The sequence below is a fragment of the Chrysemys picta genome, chromosome 4 (genome assembly GCF_011386835.1).
Source record: "Chrysemys picta bellii isolate R12L10 chromosome 4, ASM1138683v2, whole genome shotgun sequence".
NCBI classification, from domain to species: Eukaryota; Metazoa; Chordata; order Testudines; family Emydidae; genus Chrysemys; species Chrysemys picta.
In genome coordinates, this window is record NC_088794.1 from 95295254 (window position 1) to 95317060 (window position 21807).

The following is a 21807-nucleotide window of genomic DNA, read 5'->3' on the forward strand; positions in this document are numbered from 1 at the left end:
CAGCAGGGATTAAATCAGGGCAGCACTGAGTGCTGGTGGTTGAACCAGCCCCCAGCAGCCCCAGAATTATGGGAGGTGGGGCACCCATGCTCTGATCCTTGTGTCAGGCTCTGCACTGGAACGGGGATGAATCTGGGCCATAATCTCTACAGGTCACATCCCCATGCTAAAGGTGAGGGCAGCCACAGGTTATCTTGCAGACACTTGCTGATTGGGTCACAGCTGGTTTATGGGCTATATTTTGGCCACCACTCCTCTACAGTAGCTTCCCCTTGAAGCAGAGTGTACGTACTCCCCTCCACTAAGAGAAACTCTTCCTCTCCATCCCCACCCAAGTGAAATATACATAAGGAAGTGCACGGCCTTAGTATTTAAAAACCCCATCAAATCCATGAGCCATCGGAACATGCTGCAACACAGCACAGAGCATAACTTCTGTGACCAGGGTGTGGGGTGTCAAATTCCCCTCCAAGAGCGTGTTCCTTTCCTCCAGTTCTCATTCTGTCAGTCTTTCGGGGTGGATTGTTTGCTTTGCCCTTCATCAGAATGTGCTGCTGCATGTTTCGGCTGAGGAAAGCAAAAGAGGCAGCCCAGCCGCTGCAGGATTTGGGGAAAGGGGGCTGCTTTCATTTTTGACTGTAAACCACAAAATACACACTGAACTGTTCCAGCTGGACTTGGTAAGCAAGAACGTAACTGATCTTTTTCTCCCCAGAAACAAAGTTGAAAAAGTTATGCAGTGACTCTACTTTCCTGTCTCTCTCACTGGTGTTCCTGTGTTGGGTCTGAAGTATGTTGTCTGCCCCCTTGTGGGAGCAAAAGATCTGGGTTAGAGAGTCCCTTCCTTCCCTTGGAATGCCTGTACAGGAGGCAGCTCAACTTGGCCAGCTCTGCCAGGAATTGCAAGCATGGGGGTGTCAACCAGTGCTACTTTAAGCACTAGCAGCCCCAAAGGTTGTGCATCTGTACACAGGCTGGAGCCATGGCGGCCTATCCTCTTACCCCCTTGCACAGGACAATTCTGGAAAGAGTGCTAGGGGAAGGACACTGGCAGGGCTAGAGTAAGGCATGGGCAGCAATAAACCCCCACCTAACTCACAGAGTGAGATCAGGATCTCAGCTCTCATTCAATAAAAAGAGACCCAAATAAAACAAACCAAATGCAATTGGCAGCTGCCTGAGTCTGCATGCAGCCTGACACATTCAGCTGAACTCTGGAACCTGCTGCCATGCAAAGGAAGGGCCCCTGGAGTCTGAAGACTGATATAATACAATAACTGGCAAGAGGATGCATCCTTCGATCCCCCGATAGAGGAGGGTACCTTCCCATAATGCTGTATGACTCTGGGATCTCAGCGTAATCTAGTATTAGGAAGGGCCACCCCTCCAGATCTACACTAAAGATGCACCAACAATTTCAATTACTTACTTACTGATACCCTTGCTCAGTTTTGACTCATTCCTTACCCAGGAAGAATTCCTATTGATTTCGGTGGGAGCTTGCCAGAGTAACAGCTGAGTAAAAGTGGAGGAACCAGAACACATCTTACATTTGGGCTGGCACGGAGCCTATCCAGAGAGATTTCTGAGCAAGAATGTGGCTTCATAGCCTGAACATTACCTTTGAACCCCTTAGAGCCACAAGTTCAAATCCCAGGAGGATAGCCTTTTCTTTCTCAGGTAGATAAACAGAGTACCATGTAATTTACTCCAGGTGGGGCTTTCAGAGGAGACCTTAGAAACTGAGGGCTAGTATGGATGTTATCACTCCTGGGACCTTTGCCCCCAAGAGTAGGTTGATGTTGTATCCTTGGAAAAATTCCTCCTCCCCATTCTACAGGTAGCATGTTATTTACCTGGCTGCTGCCTTCTGTCCCAAAAGTAGGTGTGTGTGTGTGTGTATATATATACACACACACACAGTTGGTAGGGTCCTTTCAGATCCTTTCATCCTATGAAAAAGGATGTTACTTTCATAACAAAGAAGTTCAGAAAACCATACAGAGCTGTGGATCGTTATCTGACCTGCACTTCCAAACTTTCTGAAGTTTGTGCACTACTGCTTGAAGGGAGCTGCCCTTCTATCTGTACAGGTTATGGAAGGATGGGGAGAAAACTGTTCTGGGGAAGGAGATGTCTGCTCCGTTTGGAGTGGGTGGGGGAAAGAAAGAAAATGTATTTAGTAGAACAGAGATTTACCCTAACATTTTTTCCTCCTCAACTATCCTACAAACACTAGGCCAAATTCATGTCCCTGGAGTCACACCAGGGATGAATATGGCCTAATGGGGCCAAGACTGAGCTGAGTATTCCATTGTTCTGCTCACTCAGATCTCCCTCATTAATTTATGAGCTCATTAGTGGCTTTTAGCCATAGCCCTGAGCAGGTGCAGAAGGGTCCAGGGAGGCCTTGTGTCTCAGGAGCTCACAGGCGCACAGGGAGAAATGTGCCTATTGTTACACCCCACCAGGGGTGCAGCATGCTATCCGCAAGCATCTGGCCAGCCTTGGCCTCCAACCTGCCCCCTTTGTGGTGCTGAGCAACTGCCAGGCAATAGCATGGAGCTGAAACTACATGAGTGGAAGCACAGGGGCTGCAATTTTGTCCAAGTACAGTGTGGAGTACAAAAGGGAGAGGTTTCTTGTGCCCTCTGTTTCCCTTGCACACCAGCACAGAAGTGAGGTGCAGCCTGGCCACACGTAGGCCAGTCCCACAGAGCAACGTTTCCCATTGTCCCACTATTTATTTTTCCATTATTGTAAGTTTTATTACCTCAAAAGTATGGCATTAGGAAATGAAAGCCATGGAAAAACTTGCACTGAAGGACTCATTTCCACCTTGCTCTGGGTTTCCTACTTGATTAGCTCTGGTGAGGTCCTTGGTTCAGGCCTTTGAGTCATTAGTCTCCTTTTGAAGCTCTCATGCCCTATACTGGGTCTTGTTGCTCAGCAAAATGATCCATTTGCAACAACAAAAACCTACTTTGATCAAACACTTCCATCCTTTACAGCTGCTTTTGCATGAGTGATTAATCCCAGCACTTCCTCGGCTAATAATAAGTGCTAAGAATTTGCTACACCCTTTGTTGTTGTTATTGCCTATTTTGTTTTTTTAGGGCATTTTGGTGAGCTTTGCAAAATGAATTTAGTGGCTTCAGTTCAGTTTCCAGTGGACAGATGTCCACACCATCAAAACAATTACCACACTTAGCACTAACTGGCACCCTGGCTGGTCTTCAGAGCAGAGAAACCAGGTACTCAATGGACCATGAAGACTGACATATCTCATCTCTACAGGTTGATCCTGGGGGTGGGGGAGGGAATGTGTGGAAGTTCACCCTTCCACTCCTCCCTCTGGACCTGTTCTAGAGGACTTGGACTTAAAGTGTAAGGGTCTATGGGTCACAGACCATTTCTTCTTCAACACAATGAAGCACCAGTTCTATCTGGAGCCTTGGTATGTTACTCCACTTCAGTTAAAAAAAAAAAAAAAAAAAAAAAAAAAAACACCCCAACCCTTATAACTAAGCTGAAGCTTTTCAGCAGCATTATAAAGCCACTTGAAAATAGAGAGAAAATACCTGCTAGGCCTCTGGTTTATGATTTAAACAGATGATATCATGAGTACTACTCTTCATTTGCACTGTTCTAACTAAGAGCAGGAAAAAACAGGTCAGAACTACCAGTGAACAAGAAATTTAGACAGATAAAAGAATGCAACTCCTACGCGTGGACTCTAAAGCTACAGTCCAGCAGACACAGGCCTGGGAGCTATTCCAGGGAGGAGTTGTATAAGGAATAGAACTGGAGGAAGATTATTGGGTTTTAGGAGGGACCTAGGTTGGTGTGACATCAGGGAACCCAGAAATGGACTGTGCGACCAGGCTGCTACTACTCAAACATTAGAGCCTCAGTAGATAACATTGGCCTGTCAGCATGCTTCATAAACTTTTTTCCTACAACTGTGCCTGCATGACATCATTTATTGCTAGAGAGACAAGATGGGGGAGGGAACATTTTTTATTACAGAAGTTGGTCCAATGAAAGGTATTACCTCACTCACCTGGTCTCTAATATCTTGGGACTGACACTGCTACACCACCACTTATGGCTAGTGAAACACTTGTATGTTACAGCACCCTTGTCACACAGCCAGCTTGGCTCCCCCCATCCCAAGCTGCTCCAAGGTCTGCTCAGACTCGGTGCCTGTCTCTTTCACCCCCGATAGTCACAGCACCTGTGTTCAGTTTCTCACTCTGCAGTGTTGATAGCTGGAAAGAGGCCTATGAAGAGTGGCACAGATAAATACAAAAGCTTCTGGTGAAGTGGAGTCCCAAGCCCGCTGTCTATTTGAAAAGCGCAGAAGGGGCCAACAGGCCAGGTGGTTGTTGGGGCTGCAGAGGTGGGGGGCAGGGGGAAGATGTGGGGGCTACTTCTGAGAGGGACCAATAGCAGGCTGAACTGCCAACCTCTTCTCAAGAGCAGCAAAGAACAGACACTGGGCCGGGACCACTACCAAGAACTACCACCTCTTCCCCCTCCTGCAGCTTGGTGTGAATGTGCCCAGCCTGCTATTCCCTCCCACCACATTCTGAGTGGTGGTGGGTGATGCGATTGCTGTACATTTCAAAATGCATGAAGTATTTAATGACCCAGTTGAATGAATGTCTCAAAGTAAATGGAGGTTACCAACAATGGCTATGACAGTTTTCAGTATCAAAAGACATAGATCCTCAGGACATGGTACCATGTGAGAAACTAACTGCCATAGTTCTATTAACTTAAATGAACCTATAAAAATTCACTCAGACAGGATCTGCCACCAGGCCTCTCTACCATATGAGCTAGAGGTACATATCTAGGAGCTCTTATCTCCATCCCCCTCCCCCTATAGGCCATATTTTACTCTGGTTTTATGCTGAAGTAGCAAAGCAACTCTAGCTCCACCCTGATGTAACCAAGATCAGAATATGGCACATGTATTATGAGCAGACAGCCATGGGTTGCACAGGTATCATTCACCATAGAATTTGGCCCAATTTTTGTTGATAGGTTAAGCATCATGAGGATAAATTGTTTAAATAATGAATGAAAATTCAGTGAACTATCTAGGCGTTTACAGGGTTGCCCACCAGCATGGAACTTGGACACCATCTACAAAGGTAAACTCCCAAATCTCTCTCTTACACTCCTGATGGTAGGAGGAAGTTACTGGGCCAGATTTTCAACAAGTATAAACTAGTGTAGCTCCATCAACTTCACTGATTTATAGCAGCTGAGGAGCTGGCCCAGTGCTGGGACTGTTTTCTAATATATAAATGCGAAGATATTAGAAGGGGTTATTACCGGAGGACTAAACTGAAGAGATCTGTTTTGCATTTAATTATGACTGCAGCAAGGCTAACTTTACATTTTAATCGGACCAATTCCTAGTAGAACATCCTAAATTCCAAGAAACCAGAAATGTGTGAGAAATTTGTGCTTTTTCCAAGAAAAAGATTAAATTATTTGGGGACACGGACACACACACACACACACACACACACACACACAAAACTGCTCTAATGGGACAGGCTGAAACTTGCAACTGGTTTAGAAGAACTGCCTGGATGTAGCCCTGGCAGCTTAACAGAACTCAATCCATAGATCCCCTCAAAACTGGACGGTGGATGAGGATGGTGGTGTACATTGATGAGGGAGCGCAGATCATTGCCTCTAAACAATGGCTTGATGAATGGATTGTAATAATTGCATGATTTCAGAGCTGTTTCCGATTCCAGTAACAGCTGGATTCCATTAGTTTTGGTTTACCAGAAATACATGTTCCAGTGGAGAAATGGTCTCCCCTTCACATTTATTTCTGTTTAGAAAAAATATTTCTAGTGCATTTCTGACAAGATCAGACTGTAAATGCATGTGTGGGGCAGCTGTCTGTGCACAAGTATGTGCATATGCACCAACAAATAAACACAACTTTTACATTACTGGATATTACTACGTCATGTATGAAACATTGTTAATATTAGAGATTGGCCTATACTGAGAAATCCTGATTTGGAATTGTATCTGAACATCTTTAAAGTCCCTGGGGAGGGAGGGTTTCAGAGCTAGTCTTCTGGTTTGTACTACAGTAATTTACAAAAATGGGCCCAATCAATTCAGGTCTGGAGCCAGATCCCATTACCTCAAAGTCAGATCCAATGTTTTGATACAGGCCGCTCTCTAATAATTGGTTAAAACTACCATATATTTTCATTTGCAATCTGCCATCACTAACAACCCCTGTTTAGTAGTGGCACCTTTTGACTACAGTTTTTAATTGAACTGCCCTCAGTTAATAAGTAACCTTTTTAGTAGCTGCCCCTTTACCAAGGGAAAGCAAAATATCAATCTGAATTAATTTAGTATATTTAATATATAATCCTTTATATATTTATGTACCTTGTAGTATCAAAATGTGCTAGGCACTTTTCAAAAACCAGAGTAAGCCACACTCAATCTCCCAAACAGAGTACAATCTATAAAGATAATGACAAAATAGGAAGGTGAGGGAATGGGACATGACATACCAGCAAAGTGATCAGGGACTGATGACATCTCTCTTGTTAGTTAAAGTCTTTGGCCCCAATCTCGCAAACGCTTACAGGCATGCTTAACTAGAATCACAGGAGTAGTCTCACTGAAGTCAGTGCTTTTTTTATTTTTGTGCATTTCACTAAAAAAGTATGGGTGAGAGTCTGATCTCAAGTATCAGGAGGTAGTTGTGTTAGTCTGTATCCACAAAAACAACCAGGAGTACGGTGGCACTTTAAAGACTAACAGATTTATTTGGGCATAAGCTGTCATGGGTAAAAAAACCTCACTTCTTCAGATGCATCAATTACACAAGTGTAAATTAGGAGTAATTCCACAGACTTCAGTGGAATTTCTCCCAGTTTGAAAAGGATGTAAATGAGATTAGAATCAAGCCAGATAACGTGTTTTTCATCATGTGCTAATTTGCTCTGCCATCCTGTGAATGAGTTGCTTGTTTTCTTCTCCTTAATCACACAGTTCCACCTAAAATAAGACTTGATACAGAAGTAAATCTGGAAGGAGACTACACTTCCTGTTTATAAAAATACCCTTCCTGTGTGGAAGAGTCCTCTTCCTGCACACACTCATCCGTACACATCATTCCAGATTCCCAAACTTATTTCTATAGACAAATCTCAACAGCCAGAACCATACTAGGGTGAATCTTGTCTCACTTGTAGTCATGATATTTCAGCAAATGAATGTAGCAGATACCGTAGAGTGCATAATGCAGGCAAACTTTATTTAAACACCTTTTTAAAATAAAACTGTTTTAAAACTTCCCTCTATCTGTGAATTTCCTGTTTGTCTCATTACCATAAAGTGACACGTCTAACTCAGTGACAGTGTGGCCAACTCTCGTGATAGAATCCTAGAAGTGTAGGACTGGAAGGGACCTCAAGAGGTCATCTAGTCCAGTCCCTGGCACTCAGGGCAGAATTAAGTAATAACTAGACCATACTGTAAGTCACACAATATTTGGTGTTTTTCTTAAAGTCCAACTCCTAGAATTCTGTGATTATGTGAGACTCTCAGCTTCCGTTTAAGTAAATTTGTATCTGTCATGGTTGTGGAGGGAAAAACAACAACAACAACAACAAAAATCTAAAATTGTGATCCGAACACACCCCAGACCAAAAGGAAAAATAAAAAGAACTCAAAAATGTATTATTTTTAAGCTTATCTCATGATTTTGAGGGGCCTTGGGGCTGACAATACTGCAGTGATTTACAGCAACTTAGTATCTGACCCAATGTACATATATAACAACTGTACAAAGAAGGTAAATTGGGTGTTTCCATTCACCCTCTCTCATTAGAGAACAAGGGGACACAGTGAAAATGAAAAAAGAAATTTAGAGCTGGTAAAAGGAAATACTTGCTTACACAGCTCATAATGAACCTGTGGAACTCACTGACACAAGATATCTTTAAAGCTAAGTACACAAAAGGGGTTAATAAAGGATTAGATGTTTATATGGATAATAGAGTTACATAGACTGAATACAATCTGCTATACTCAGAAGGGATAGAAACCCTAAAGCTTCAAGGAACATGCCAGCTATGGATCAGCAAGAAACTAGCAAGTTAATAATAGAATTTCTTTTAATAATAAATAAAAAGAATAATAGAATTTTTCTCACCTTCTTCTAAAGGAGCTGGTCCTGGCCACTGTCAGAGCCAGGATACTGGACTGGATGGACACCTGCTCTGATCTTCTGTGGCTATTCCTTTTGTGTTCCACCTCTGTGCCTTAATGCTGAGCTTCCCTGCTGGTCTCTGTGCTATTCCTGCCCACCTTCCATTCAGTGGGGCTATCCGGTGAGTCTCTAGCACAGTGGTTCTCAACCTTTCCTCTGCCGCAGCACATCTCGAGCTCCAGCAGCTCTTCCCTCCCCTCCCCCCCAATCTTCTGCTGGTGGTTGCAGAAGGGAAGGGTAGGGGCAGAGGAGCAGACCCTTTGCTCACACAGGATGGAAGAGAGGGAGATTGAGCTCTGATTGGTTGCTCTGCCCCAGAGGAGGCAGAGTAGTGAGGCAGATGGCCAATCAGAAGGAGACTTCCCCCCCCCCCTTGTAAATTTTTCAAAAAATTCTCTGGCACAGCTGTTCGGGTACAGAGTGTGCTGCAGCACACCAGTTGGGAAACATTGCTCTAGGAATTACAGACCTGGGTTATGTCATAAGTAACCTTTCAAAGGAATACTCTACTCTTCCCACCCTCACACACACACACAGATGATCCCATTACCTCCTCCCCATCCTGAACTAATTCCACTGCTTTGCGCCCATCCAAGGCCTTTCATGGCCACATCCCCATTTACCTCTGATCTTGTAACTTCTTACACCCCATGTAGCATCTTTCACTCTCTCTCGGTCGGATCTTGCTTGCTCCTCCCGTGTTGAGGGTCAATCCTTTGCTACGACCACTCCATCTTTCTGGAATGCTCTGCTTACTTCCTTACTAGCAGCTAGCCCATTTTTGAAGGTAGCTCAAACCACACCTTTTCTTGCTGCTTTTGAAAAACATCTTACCACCTGAGCTTTTGCTAGTACCCGCCTCTCACACCTTGCTTCTCTCCCCTTGTCAGCTGTCACCGACCGTCACAACTGCTTATTACAACATTTCCATTACTTTAGCCACTGTAGGTAACAAGATAGCTGCAGACAGTTCAATTGTACTACATTGTCACCTACTGCATAGTAAAAACTCTAGAGTATACGTAACAAGGACTATGTCTATAGAGGATGGGAAAAGGGCTTTCTTCCTTAAATCAAGCTCACAGGTCTTCTGTTAGCTTCTCCGCCATGTGAGCAGCATTTTGTCTGGGCATTTGGTGGGGAATAGACCCCCTGCTAGGCTGAGCCTTCTTCCTGTTCTCAGATCCTCATTCTGGGAAGTGCAGGTGCATAAGCACAAGTAAAAAGTGCTGAGTCAGTCCAGGAGTAGAGGGGAACTCAGTTTTACATTAACGAGAGCACTGCTGCCAAGTTAGCCCTGCCTTTATAGCAGGAGTCAGTCCCAAAAGGGGGCCATGGCACAAGCTGCCTTATAAGCCTGATGCTAAGAAGTAAGCCCATTTCTCCTCAGGAACACCCATTCTCTTGTTCCTTTCCCACCCTGTGCAGTGTGCACTTGTGAGTCAGGGAGCAGGTGCACAGGGGTCTGAGACTTTTGGTCACCCCGTGCAAAAAAGACTGGGCCTCCTGCTTTCTCTTACTGGTGCTCGTGCTGGAGTGCAACGACCTGCTGTGCATTCTACGAGGGCTGGCATGATCTAGCCTTCTAGTTGCACAACCACAGATGAATTTTTCCATGGGGGGGGGGGGGGGAGAAGGAGAAGAGATGGTAACAGATATGACAGTGGACGCTGGTCACATCTGAACTGGGAAAGGCAAAACTGACAGGTAAAGGTGCATTCAGAGTCAATTTACAGCAGCAGACAAGGATCCTCCTAGGTCACTGACTGAGAATCCTATAGTAGGAGAGTAGGCAAACCATATGCTGCCAGCAGATACTACTATGCTCTCAGCACTTGAAGGCAGACTAGCTTCCTGGCTAACCCTCCTTTGGGAAAACTTCCCCCCTTCCCACTGGAGCTAATGCCAGCAGCACTGCCCCTCACTTGATCAAGGATGATGTCACCTTCCCAGTTTGAGTGACTGGTGAATGAACTGCTGATTAATCTGTTATCTTTCCTCTAATCACAATAATTATTCTTTTCTGTAAGTTCTTGCTGCTGTACAGGGAACCAGTGACCTCATCACATCAGCATTTATCACTTTTATTACCATGCAATGTTGTGAGGAGATTAGGTGGGTGGAAGCAGAATGCGCTGGGGAAAAGCATGCAGATCACTCGGATCATGCATGCTTTTTGTGCATTTTCACTTGTGTGAACTCCAGCTTCTCCCCCTGTGCTGAGTGCAGAAGTGTTCTCAGCCATAACATTTGGACCCGTGCCTCCCCTGGAAAAATAGACACCTGTATTCAGGACCAAAGTTTTGAATTAAAAACACCATTTCTGGACATCTTGTCAACAGCCACTACCTTGCTAAGGTATATGGGGCCTCAGGTCAAACACTATTAAAAAGAGTTTCCACTAGAGGTGGGCTGAGCTGCTCAGTTGGGATCCAAATTGGAATCTGCATTGTTCGCAGGTTTGAAGAGGGAGACATTTGACATTTGCCCAGATCTGATAGCTAGATGATAGCTATGGAGTTCATATCCGAGGGCCTATTCTCCCAGCCACAGCATAGCAGTGACTCTTACTAACTTCACTTGTAAGCAGCAGCATGGTCTAGTGGATAGGGCAAGGACTAGGATCCAGGGCACCCAAGGGTCTAGTCCCCACTCTATAGAAGTCCTGCTGTATAACTAAACCTTTTCAATTTAAACAGATTTTTACCACACACACAAAAAAAAATCCTGGGTTTTTGTTTTTTGTTTCTATTTTCACCCTACTTTTGTATAATTCAAGTATATAAAAATACATTTGTTTTATTAGGAAAATACAATACATTGCATGAGATATATGTATTATGATAATACATTAGTCTGTATGCATATGCAAAGCTGCCTGTTGAAGTGATGCTATGTATTAGTCTAAAAGACACACACACACACAAGCTCTGAAGTTCGTGCACATCTGAACGTACTAATAAAGCTCACGGTCATCACATACGCAAATAACTGTTTAGAGATCGGACACTAAAATGGGAAGAAAACAAAACTGTATCAGAATACATTTCAGAACACAAGGAAGAATTTGAAAGTTTAAAAAAAAAAAGCTAACAGGAGAAAAGGATGAAGCTGAGTGTATGCGCTGCGAATGGGGTGGCCCAATTATTACATGTAAATATTTATAGGCTAAGAGTTCTAAGTGTCCAGCAGTAAACTGTTTATTGAAATGAAAAATTGTATTTGGGAATTATAGAGATATTGTTTTCTTAAACTCAGAGGGGGCATTGTATTTGGAGTTCTGTTTTAAAGTTCTGCAGAAAACCACATTGACTTTCACTTTATCAAAGCGTTAAGCTACTGAATACTTTTTTCCCCATCCTTCCATCCACCAAAATAAACCTCAATATTTACACAGAAAAATCAATCATTTTTTCCACCGATTTTCATCTGTTTTTGTTGTAGTAATAAACACCAATAAATTCCTGAGAAAAAATTAAATTAAATAAAAACCGAAAATGAAGGGCCCTCTGTATAACCTTAGGTAAGTCACTTCATTCCTTTGTCTTTTCTATTTTAGAGTGCAAATGTTTTGGGGGTAGAAATTGTCTCATTCTGTTTAAATAGAGCCTAGCACAATGGGGGACTGACCTTGATTGGGACCTATAGGAGCTATTGTAATACTAATAATATGGTTATACCTATTCCTTACAGGAGAATAGGGCACCTGAATCTGGATTTGAGTTTCCTTAATTTGGGGGTGCTCAGATTTTAGATTTAATTCAAGTTGGTCTCTAGTACCCATCCTACCAAACTTGAATATAAGACTTGAAATATTCCCCATCAGTCTATTTAAATGACAGACAGAGAGAGGTGCAAGAGCATCATTTAAAGTTCAGTAGACTCACTAATCCAGACACTTTAAAATCCTGCCCCAACAAGTGATGGTCTCCGCCCACCTCTTAGCAAAGATTTCATAGCAGAGACTGCACTGTAGTGAGGTCTCAAACTATACTGTGTGCATTCATGAGGACATTTTGTGTCGTAACAGTCAGGATGCTGTTGTATTATAACATGATCCTTTGACTGACAGACTTTGCACAGTAAATGGGGCCTAATGTGCCAAGTTGTAGAGTTCCCTGAGCAGCTGTCCATCTCCTCATAATCAGTGTGATTCTATTGGATGTGAACACTTGAAATGCAAAGCTCAAAAAAAGTTTGAGTGAAATACTGCTCAGAAGAGTCACACTGGCAGGGATGGGGGGACGGGCACTTTGAGGTGCCACATTCATTTTCTCAGTGAATTCCAAATCCAATGTGCTTGGTTTACAACTGTAAAGGTCCCGTCCCCGTCCCCCCCCCACACACACACACTCAGCCTAGGATCCAAGACTCAAGCTGTTCTTTCTCTCTCACATGTCACCACCAGCATCCAAGGGTCTGCAGCCAGATTAGGCCCATAGTGATACCTGTACAGCCCCATCACCTTCAGATGATGCGCTCAGTGACACCTTTGCAACCCTATTGCCATCAGTGGGCTTTGACAGATGCAACTGCCTGAAGCTGAGAGTAGCATTTTCAAAAATGGCCCCTGGTTTTGGGTGCCACTTTGAGACACTTAAGGTTTCTCAAGGCAACACCCAAAATCAGCTTAAGTTGTTTCAAGATCACAAATCATTCAAAATTAGCCACCAGGTCTGAAAGTTTTAGTTTAGTTAACAAATCTGGTGATGCACGGGGGGAAAGCCAGAATTCAACTTCCTCACTCTCAGCTGTGTTACTGGTGCAAAGCTAACAGGCAGTGCTTAATTTGTAATGAAACAAGTGCTGGGGCTCAAGCAATATTTTTACATTCATAACTGATGCAGCAAGCCCAGAGATACCAGGGCTCAGCTCTGGCACAAATTAAGCACTGCTAAGCGGCATAAAAAACAGTAAAACCTTTTTTGTTACTAAAAATCAACAGATCTGACTCTAAATACACCAAGGGAGCAGATCTGTAGAGCATGACAGAGCTATTTATACAAAAGCCACTTTCCAGAGTAGAACTGCACTTTAGCACCATTATTATATAATATAAATAAAAGTCCTGCAAGTCTTAAGGAAAAGTACTTGTTTCCTGTAAGAAGATCAAGACAATGCAGATTTCTGTTTCCGGTTTCTGTCTCTTGACTCACTGATGTGCTTTAGCCTCAGGTATGTCAGAGTACAAATCAAAGTACTTTTGTAGCTGGCCTTGGGTCACCCTCCAAAGTACAGTACAAGCATTTCCCAAGTGGCCATGGTGACCTTTGTGTTGATCACACTGAAATCAGTTGATGTGCTGAAGTTTCATTTTTATTCAGTATTTTTCGTTAACAGCATTCACTTTTGTATCCGTGAACTTTGTTTCTGCTTACACCTGAACTCTAACAATATCAGATGACAGAGTCCATCAGCCTCTGGACACTCACTGCGTGCAGAAGGCTTTTCATACCAAAGCTAGTCAGAGGGAGGTCCCAAAGGTAGTTCACACTTCATATAAGCAGCCCAAAGTTCAGATACTTATTTCAATTTGTCCAAACCTCCTTAGCTTGAAAAATGGACTGGAAATCTCATGACAGTTGATTTTCTCATGAGATTTCTGGTTCTTCCTGGTTTTGGGAGTAACACAAGAGAAGCTTCTCTCATGCTAGTTCAGCTCCTCTGCTTTCAGTTTGGCCAGAAACCAGGAAGTTCAACGACATGCGAAAATTAAAAGCAAACAAAAGAGTTAACTGAACTTTTTTGAACCTCATAAATTTAAGTTTGGGGCAAGTGGCTGGGTCAGTGCTTATTTAATGGGAGGCAACACTGGCAAGGTCTAATGAACACTGATGTGGGGGGGGATAGTGACCCCGATCATGTGATTGGGGTACTTGCTTTTGGAACGCTGACCCGCCTCATACGATTGGGCCAGGCAATAAAGTTTTACTGCTGGAAGCACCGGTACCCATCTGCTGCTCCAGAGGTACACAGTAGCTGTAAATCCAGCTTATCTGGTTTCTACCTGCTTCATGTCACTGGAGTGAGACAAAGCAGTCAAGGTACACTACTGAATCGGATTTATTGTCTCACCAGCCATTCTTTGTATCAGACCCTTATTTTGCAGGGGCTTGGGCATCAGGGGGATCTGTGTTCTGGTACCAGCTGTCACTATGCTGCTGTGTAAACTTGGACAAGTCACTCAGTCGTTTGTTTGTTTTTTGATTGCCCCATTGGTAGAACCCGAATGAAAATGCTCACCACCCTTGCAGCGTCCTTTGAGATGTGCAGATGAAAGGGAAGCACAGTATGCTGCAGGCCTGATTCTGGTATAACTGTGGGTTTAAACTAATATGACTTCACTCAGTTCAGTGAAGTTTCTCCTCTCACACCTGTGAGAAAGAGGAGTAAAGTCCTAAAAGTGTTTGACATTAATAGAATGATCCTTACTCCATACCTGAATCATTCCCTTTGCACAATGAAGAAATTTAACACGAAAAAAAATCCCTAGTTAAAATGACCCGCATAACTCACTCATCAGTAGAACAAGTAGCTGAAAGCCCATGCTGTCACACAGCTGTAATTTGTAAAGTTAAGTGTGTATAAAAGAAAGCCAGATATAAAAATAGAAGAATGGGCATATTGGGTCAGACCAAAGGTCCATCTAGCCTAGTATCCTGTCTTCCAACAGTGGCAAATGCCAGGTGCCCCAGAGGGAATGAACAGAACAGGTAATCATCAAGTGATCCATCCTCTGTTGCCCACTCCCAGCTTCCGGCAAACAGAGGCTAGGGACATTGTGTCCCTAGAACTTAAAACTGGACTGTGACAGACCACAAATACAAGGGATGACTGAACCAGATATCCTAAACAGAGCTTTCAGCCGTGCTTGTATAGGTCTCCATAACTTCAGACTGACTCAGACATTCTAGGCTTCAGAGCAATATTTGAGGTTACTGTGTGTGCATGCACTGGTGGTGTTGACTTCTGTGGGTGGCAAATGAGTGGTGCATGCTGCCAGGAAGGGCTGTGCATGTTCAGCGTTTTTGTGTATGCTCGTTGTGTTGATGTTTGTCTGGGAGGGCTGTGCTGGGAGATTTGTATTGATTTGTGCAGGTAGCAGTTGGGCCAAGTAATCTACCATCTGTGCTGTTGTGAATGAAGTGATTATATGCAAGTTAGGTATAGGGTAAGGGTGGGGATTGGTCCAGTTACCTCTGATCTCACAATGGTCTAGGAATGGCAAAGACACAGGCCTTGCTGTAGCTGTACACTGCATTGGTGTAATTCATAAAGTCAAAATGGTGGAAAAAACTTAAACATTGGCTGGTAACAGACCTCGAAACCCAGTGATGATTCAACCTGGGGATATTCCGAGCAAAGAGCTCACAGCCATGCTTGTAGCTGCTTCTATCATTTCACTCTGACTCAGACATTGAGGCTTCAGAGTGGTGCACAATGACATTCCTGGGATCTTATTGTATAGTTATTGATTGCTGGGCACTGTACACATATATAGTAAGAGATAGTCTGACCTGAAGCACTTGCAGTATAAATAGACAAGAGGGTGGGAGAAAAAGTATTGTTACCCCCATTTTACAGATGAAGAATGGAGGCCCAGAGATTAAGAGACTTGCCCAGGGTCACACAGAAAGTCCAAGACAGAGCTGGGAAGTGAACTTAGATCTCCAGAGACCCAGTCTAGGGGGTTGGCCACAATTTGCTCTGGTGAGGGAGAATGCGGAAGTGAGAAATGCTGCAAACTCCCTTATCTATTTTATCTTCTGGGGCAAAGTGGAAGCAATCCCCAAAACCTCTTCCCCTAATACCATTATCCCTTCTCTTCACCATGTCCCATCTCATGCTTGCCATCCCCAGAGGCACGTGCTATAGTTCTGCTGATTAGAGCCACAGAGTACTGCTGTTCCTGCACTGCTGAGAGCTACAGGCAAGATCACCAGTGACCAACCAAAGTTTCAAAGGAACTTCTGAGAGAGTGAAAAAGGGGGTTTTCCCTTTGGGTTGTTCTGAGAAAGGCACACAGTATTTGGCAGTGAGCAGATAGGACATGAAGCAATTTAGGCAGTCTGTGCAGCCTTTTTCTCCTGCTGCCATGAAACAAAATATAAACATGTTGATCCTATAAGCAAAGCGTTGATCCTGGTTTCTGGTATACTAGTTATGAGCAATTAGTGTAAATATTGCAGAGAGATTTGGGTCTGTCTCAAACAACTTGGAAGGGCATCTCCTGCCCCTCCACATCTAGAGGATTAAGTCTGAATTCCTGCCTCATTACTACATAAAGGCCCTCCCACAACTTCTCTGGTTTCAGGAAGTGGGGATAGCCTGAAAAGTCACTGAAACATACATCTGTGAGAACTGTGGACTGTTCAAAGATTGAATTTAAGGAAAGCCAAAGTGGTTCAGATAAAGTTAGAGCGGGCCTTAAATTGCTAACATCACGGGTGTTTGGAACCAGAATTGTGTGTCAGGTCCAAATAAAAGTCAGACTTGATCCTAAAACTTTGCCCCAAACTCAGATCAAACCAGAATCTAACCCTTTTGTATACTATTCTCTCTTTTTTTGTGTGTGTGTGTGTGTATGTAAAAAAGTAGCAGAAAATACACATTCAACGAAGGAATCTTAAAGGGCCCACAGTATTTTCCTATCTTTTGGAAAGTCCTCATTATTATGGTTACCAAATGTGCGATGCAACTTACATAGATGACACGGTGGAGGATGGGGACCAGACAGAAGCAAATTTAGGGACATCTGAATCTAAAGCACCCCTGAGTTCATGCCAGCTTTCACCCTCCTGTTAATTACCTTTCTCGATAGAGTACTTTTTCCACTTCCTTTTAATTTTCCTCTCATCAACTTCACACAGATGTAACTTTACTGATCCCAATAGAATTATTCCTGATTTACATTAGCATAAGTGAAAACAGAAAGCAGAATCAAGCTCTTAATTTCTAAATGCTTAGAATAATTGTTTTCCTTCAGTAAGGAAATGTATTCATTGTTATGATTAAACTTCTAAAACATGCTGTCAGTTGTTCCCATTACCAACAAAAACATTACATTGAAATTAAAGGCAGGAGTATGTATTAGTGATATAAAATAAAATAAAAAGTTAGGGAGGTTGTAATTATCGCCCAGAAATTTCAGAGTTAAGGTTAAACTAAAAAGAAATAAAAATATATTAAGTAGGGCTGTCAATCTCAGTTAACTCACGCAATTAAGTAAAAAAAAATTAACCATGATTAAAAAAATTAATCTCGATTAATTGCACTGTTAAACAATAGAATACTAACTGACATTTATTAAATATTTTAGATGATTCTACATTTTCAAATATATCTATTTCAATTACAACACAGAATACAAAGTGTACAGTACTCACTTTATATTATTTTTATTGCACTGTAAAAATGATAAACAAAAGAAATAGTATTTTTCAATTCACCTCACACAAGTACTGTAGTGCAACCTCTTTATCATGAAAGTGCAACTTACAAATGTAGGTTATTTTGTTATGTAACTGCACTCAAAAACAAAACAAAGTAAAACTTTAGAGCCTACAAGTCCACTCAGTCCTACTTCTTGTTCAGCCAATCTCTAAGAGAAATAAGTTTGTTTACATTTATGGGAGATAATGCTGCCCACTTCTTAATTACAATTTCACCTGAAAGTGAGAACAGGCATTCGCATGGCACAGTTATAGCTGGCGTTGCAAGATATTTATGTGCCAGATGCGCTAAAAATTCAGATGCCTCTTCATGCTTCGGCCATCATTCCAGAGCACATGCTTCCATTCTGATGATGCTTGTTAAAAAAATAATACATTAATTAAATGTGTAACTGAACTCCTTGGGGGAGAATTGTATGTTTCATGCTCTGCCCATATATTTCATGTTATAACAGTCTCGGATAACGACTCAGCACATGTTGTTTGTTTTAAGAACACTTTCACTGGAAATTTGACAAAATGCAAAGAAGATACCAATGTGAAATTTCTAAAGATACCTACAGCACTCGACCCAAGATTTAAGAATCTGAAGTGCCTTCGAAAATCTGAGAGGAATGAGGTGTGGAGCATGCTTTCAGAAATCTTAAAAGAGCAACACCTTGATGTGGAAACTACAGAACCCAAACCACCAAAAAAGAAAATCAACCTTCTGCTGGTGGCATCTGACTCATGATGATGAAAATGAACATGCATCGGTCTACACTGCTTTGGATGGTTATCAAACAGAACCTGTCATCAGCATGGATGCATGTCCCCTAGAATGGTGGTTGAAGCATGGACATATGAATCTTTAGTGCATCTTGCATGTAAATATCTTGTGACCCTAGCTACAACAGTGCCATAAGAATGCCTGTTCTCACTTTCAGGTGACATTCTAAACAAGAAGCAGGCAGCATTATCTTCTGCAAATGTAAACAAACTTGTTTGTCTGAGCGACTGGCTGAACAAGAAGTAGGACTGATTGGACTTGTAGGCTCTAAAGTTTTACGCTGTTTTATTTTTGAATGCAGGGGTTTTTTTGGTACCTAATTCTACATTTGTAAGTTCAGCGTTCATGATAAAGAGATTGCACTACAGTACTTGTATTAGGTGAATTGAAAAATATTATTTCTTTTGTTTTTTACAGCGCAAATGTTTGTAATCAACATTCAGCAGCACATATGCTAAAATTGGAACGATACAGAGAAGATTAGCATGGCCCCTGCACAAGGATGACATGCAAATTCGTGAAGCGTTCCATATTTTTTAGGGGGGGGGGGGGGGGAGGGATAGCTCAGTGGTTTGAGCATTGGCCTGCTAAACCCAGGGTTGTGAGTTCAATCCTTGAGGGGGCCACTTAGGGATCTGGGGCAAAATCAGTACTGGGTCCTGCTAGTGAAGGCAGGGGGCTGGACTCGATGACCTTTCAAGGTTCCTTCCACTTCTAGGAGATGGGATATCTCCATTTATTTATTTAAATGTAAAGTGAGCACTGTACACTTTGTATTGTGTGTTTCATTGAAACCAATATATTTGAAAATGTAGAAAACATCCAAAAATAATAATAAAATACCATTTATTTAAATAACAGTGCGATTAATCGTGATTAATTTTTTTTAATCGCTTGACAGCCCTAATATTAAGATATTGAAATGCACTGTTAGGGCACCTTAACTTTGCCCTATAATGAGGCCATAAGGGGAGAAATGAAAAACATCTTAAAAAAAAAAAAAACTCAGTTAATCTCATCTAGAACCACAAACACTACAATGAATATTTCATGGTGTCATTTCAGGGCAGAGTTAATGTTGTTCCAGTGCCTTAACTGTCCATTTCCAAACCTTGCAATATTTGGAAACTTTGCTATTGACTTCAATGGAACCAATATTTGGCCTGCAGTCTACATTTATAGTTAGCTGTACTAATCAAATTAGTACAGCTGAAATGGGTTCCTAGTGAAATGGATTCATAAACACAAGTCTAGACCCTCAGCTGGTGTAAGTCAGTGTAACTCAGTGCCCATAAATTGTATCCAGGACTTATCTGGAGGATTTACTGAAATAGACACACACACACACACACACTTGAAAAGCACCTGTCAACATTGGCTTTGTACTTTTAACACATCCTGCATATTGCTTCCTGGCTGGGCCCATCTCCCCTAGTGACTCAAAGTTACAAAGCCCTTCAGTCCTGAGTCATTGTCTATTATTGTCAAGTGCAGGTGGAGAACACCGGAACATGGAATTGCTCCAGAGCTTTGCCAGACAAAGCAATGTCACCATCTCCAGACTGGAATCTCTTCTATAAAAAACAAATAGACTTTTCTCCCCTTCGTAATTACTACTCCAGATTTATTTCTGATAAATCTTGTTAGCTCAAACTAGGATAGAAGAGGGGCTAAGGTGCCTCTTGAGACAAGAAAGCGAGGGGTTCTCAGGTCATACAACCCTAAGAACAGCAAAGTTTGGAGTTCTGTTTGGTAGTTGTTATTTCAGCTACCAGTAAAGACTAATCTCAGAAATGGGGAAAGTCTGGATTCTACATAGGCTATATATACTCTGTACAGATCAGGGTGGAAACCAAACCTGCTCGCACATGGGGCTAGCACAATTATTTTCAAAGTCAGTAGTGTGTTCCAGGAGTATGGTCAGACTGGGCTTGTCTTTGCCAAACTAAAATTCCCTGGTTTGTCAGCTTTGTTCTCTTTGGCAATAACTGAGGGAACCGCAAACAAAGAGGAGTTAGAAAAGTGGACTCACCGCTAGTACACTCCCTCATGACCGGGCATGATGTAGCAGACTCTCCTCATCTAGTGCCTCCTGTCAACAGTTGCTCCAGCCCTGAAGTCTGCCTTATCTTCTGACTCAGCCCTCTGGCCAGGTCACTTTTATTCCCCCCACCCCACAGGTAAATGAGAGTCCCACAAACAAAAGTCCAATATTCTTACATCAGGTCTTCAGTCACCAATTCTGCATGATGTGGTCTTTACACCCTCTCATCTCAGGTCTTTCAGAAATCATTAAGCCTTTGTATCTAGGAGCTTCACACCTCCCTGGGTTTTTTCCTCACAGCCCCTTCTGGGCTCCCTATGTACCTGAGATTCCACAGCCTCTCTAGGTTTACCCTTCTTTCAGGGCCAGGAGGACTCGCAGGGATCTGCTCTGAACTTTCCCAACAAATTCTAATTGAACATATAAACGTAAACCAACTTCTGTCTTTCTTGGGTTTGACCTTTCATCCCTGTTAAGTTTCCCTTGCTCAACTGAACGCCTTCTAGGGCTCCCTGGAAGTCCAGATCCTGCCCTTTTATCAGGACTTACTTCTAGAGCTTGCTCTACCTCAGTGGCCGTACCTTGTCCCTCCTGATCCTTCACTGAAAGCTTCTTCTCAGAAAAGGCACTCAAGGCCTGTTCTCTCATCAGTCCCCAGCTGGGACTCATCTATAATTGGGCCTGGCCCACCCATCAGGTGCAACAAATTGCCCTTACTGAGCTCTCCAGCTACCCATAACTCTTTCAGTGCTAGTATGGGCTTTATACCCCATCAGAGAAGGTTTGTTTGTAGTTGGAAGAGGGTGAAGAATTCTCTGGTGATCAGTAGAATTCTGGTGGTATTATGTGTCTTTTCATTTTGGAAGATATTCACCTGTTTTACTGTGGGCAATCAATGGTGCAGACAGAAATGATCACAGGAACATAACCTCCTCTCTCTCTGCCACCTCACACAATAAAACCCAGACACTGTACTTCCCCAAGTGACATGAGAAGGTGATGAAGAGTACCAACTCCCAAATAGTTGTTTGGGAGTATAACCCTTCTGCCCATTGGAATTTGCAGCAACCAGGTCTGGGTTCAATATCTAGGGGTTTCTCTTCAACAATACAACACAAAACCAGCTCCAGCCCCCACCCTGTAACTGGGAACAATTACATACCACCCCCTGGGTGCCTCTAAGAGGCAATACTTCCCTCTCGCAAGCACAGAGTCTGAGTGTAGAAAAGAAACTTTTAATAAAAGGGGGGAAGTAACCCAGCATTAA

General features: G+C 42.8%; 1 long non-coding RNA gene and 1 other non-coding gene across 2 annotated transcripts in view; one reads left to right on the plus strand and one right to left on the minus strand.

Annotated features, from left to right (window-relative positions):
* Positions 1 to 9874, minus strand: part of LOC135983132 (uncharacterized) — a 113352-nt gene extending 103478 nt beyond the window's left edge. The window contains exon 1 of the long non-coding RNA XR_010600643.1: positions 8219 to 9874. This is a non-coding gene — a long non-coding RNA (uncharacterized LOC135983132). The remainder of the gene's footprint in view (positions 1 to 8218) is intronic.
* A 9050-nt stretch (positions 9875 to 18924) lies between these two features.
* On the plus strand, positions 18925 to 19033 carry LOC135983488 (U6 spliceosomal RNA). The gene has a single exon (XR_010601170.1). It is a non-coding gene; the product is annotated as a U6 spliceosomal RNA (small nuclear RNA).
* The last annotated feature ends 2774 nt before the right edge of the window (positions 19034 to 21807 follow it).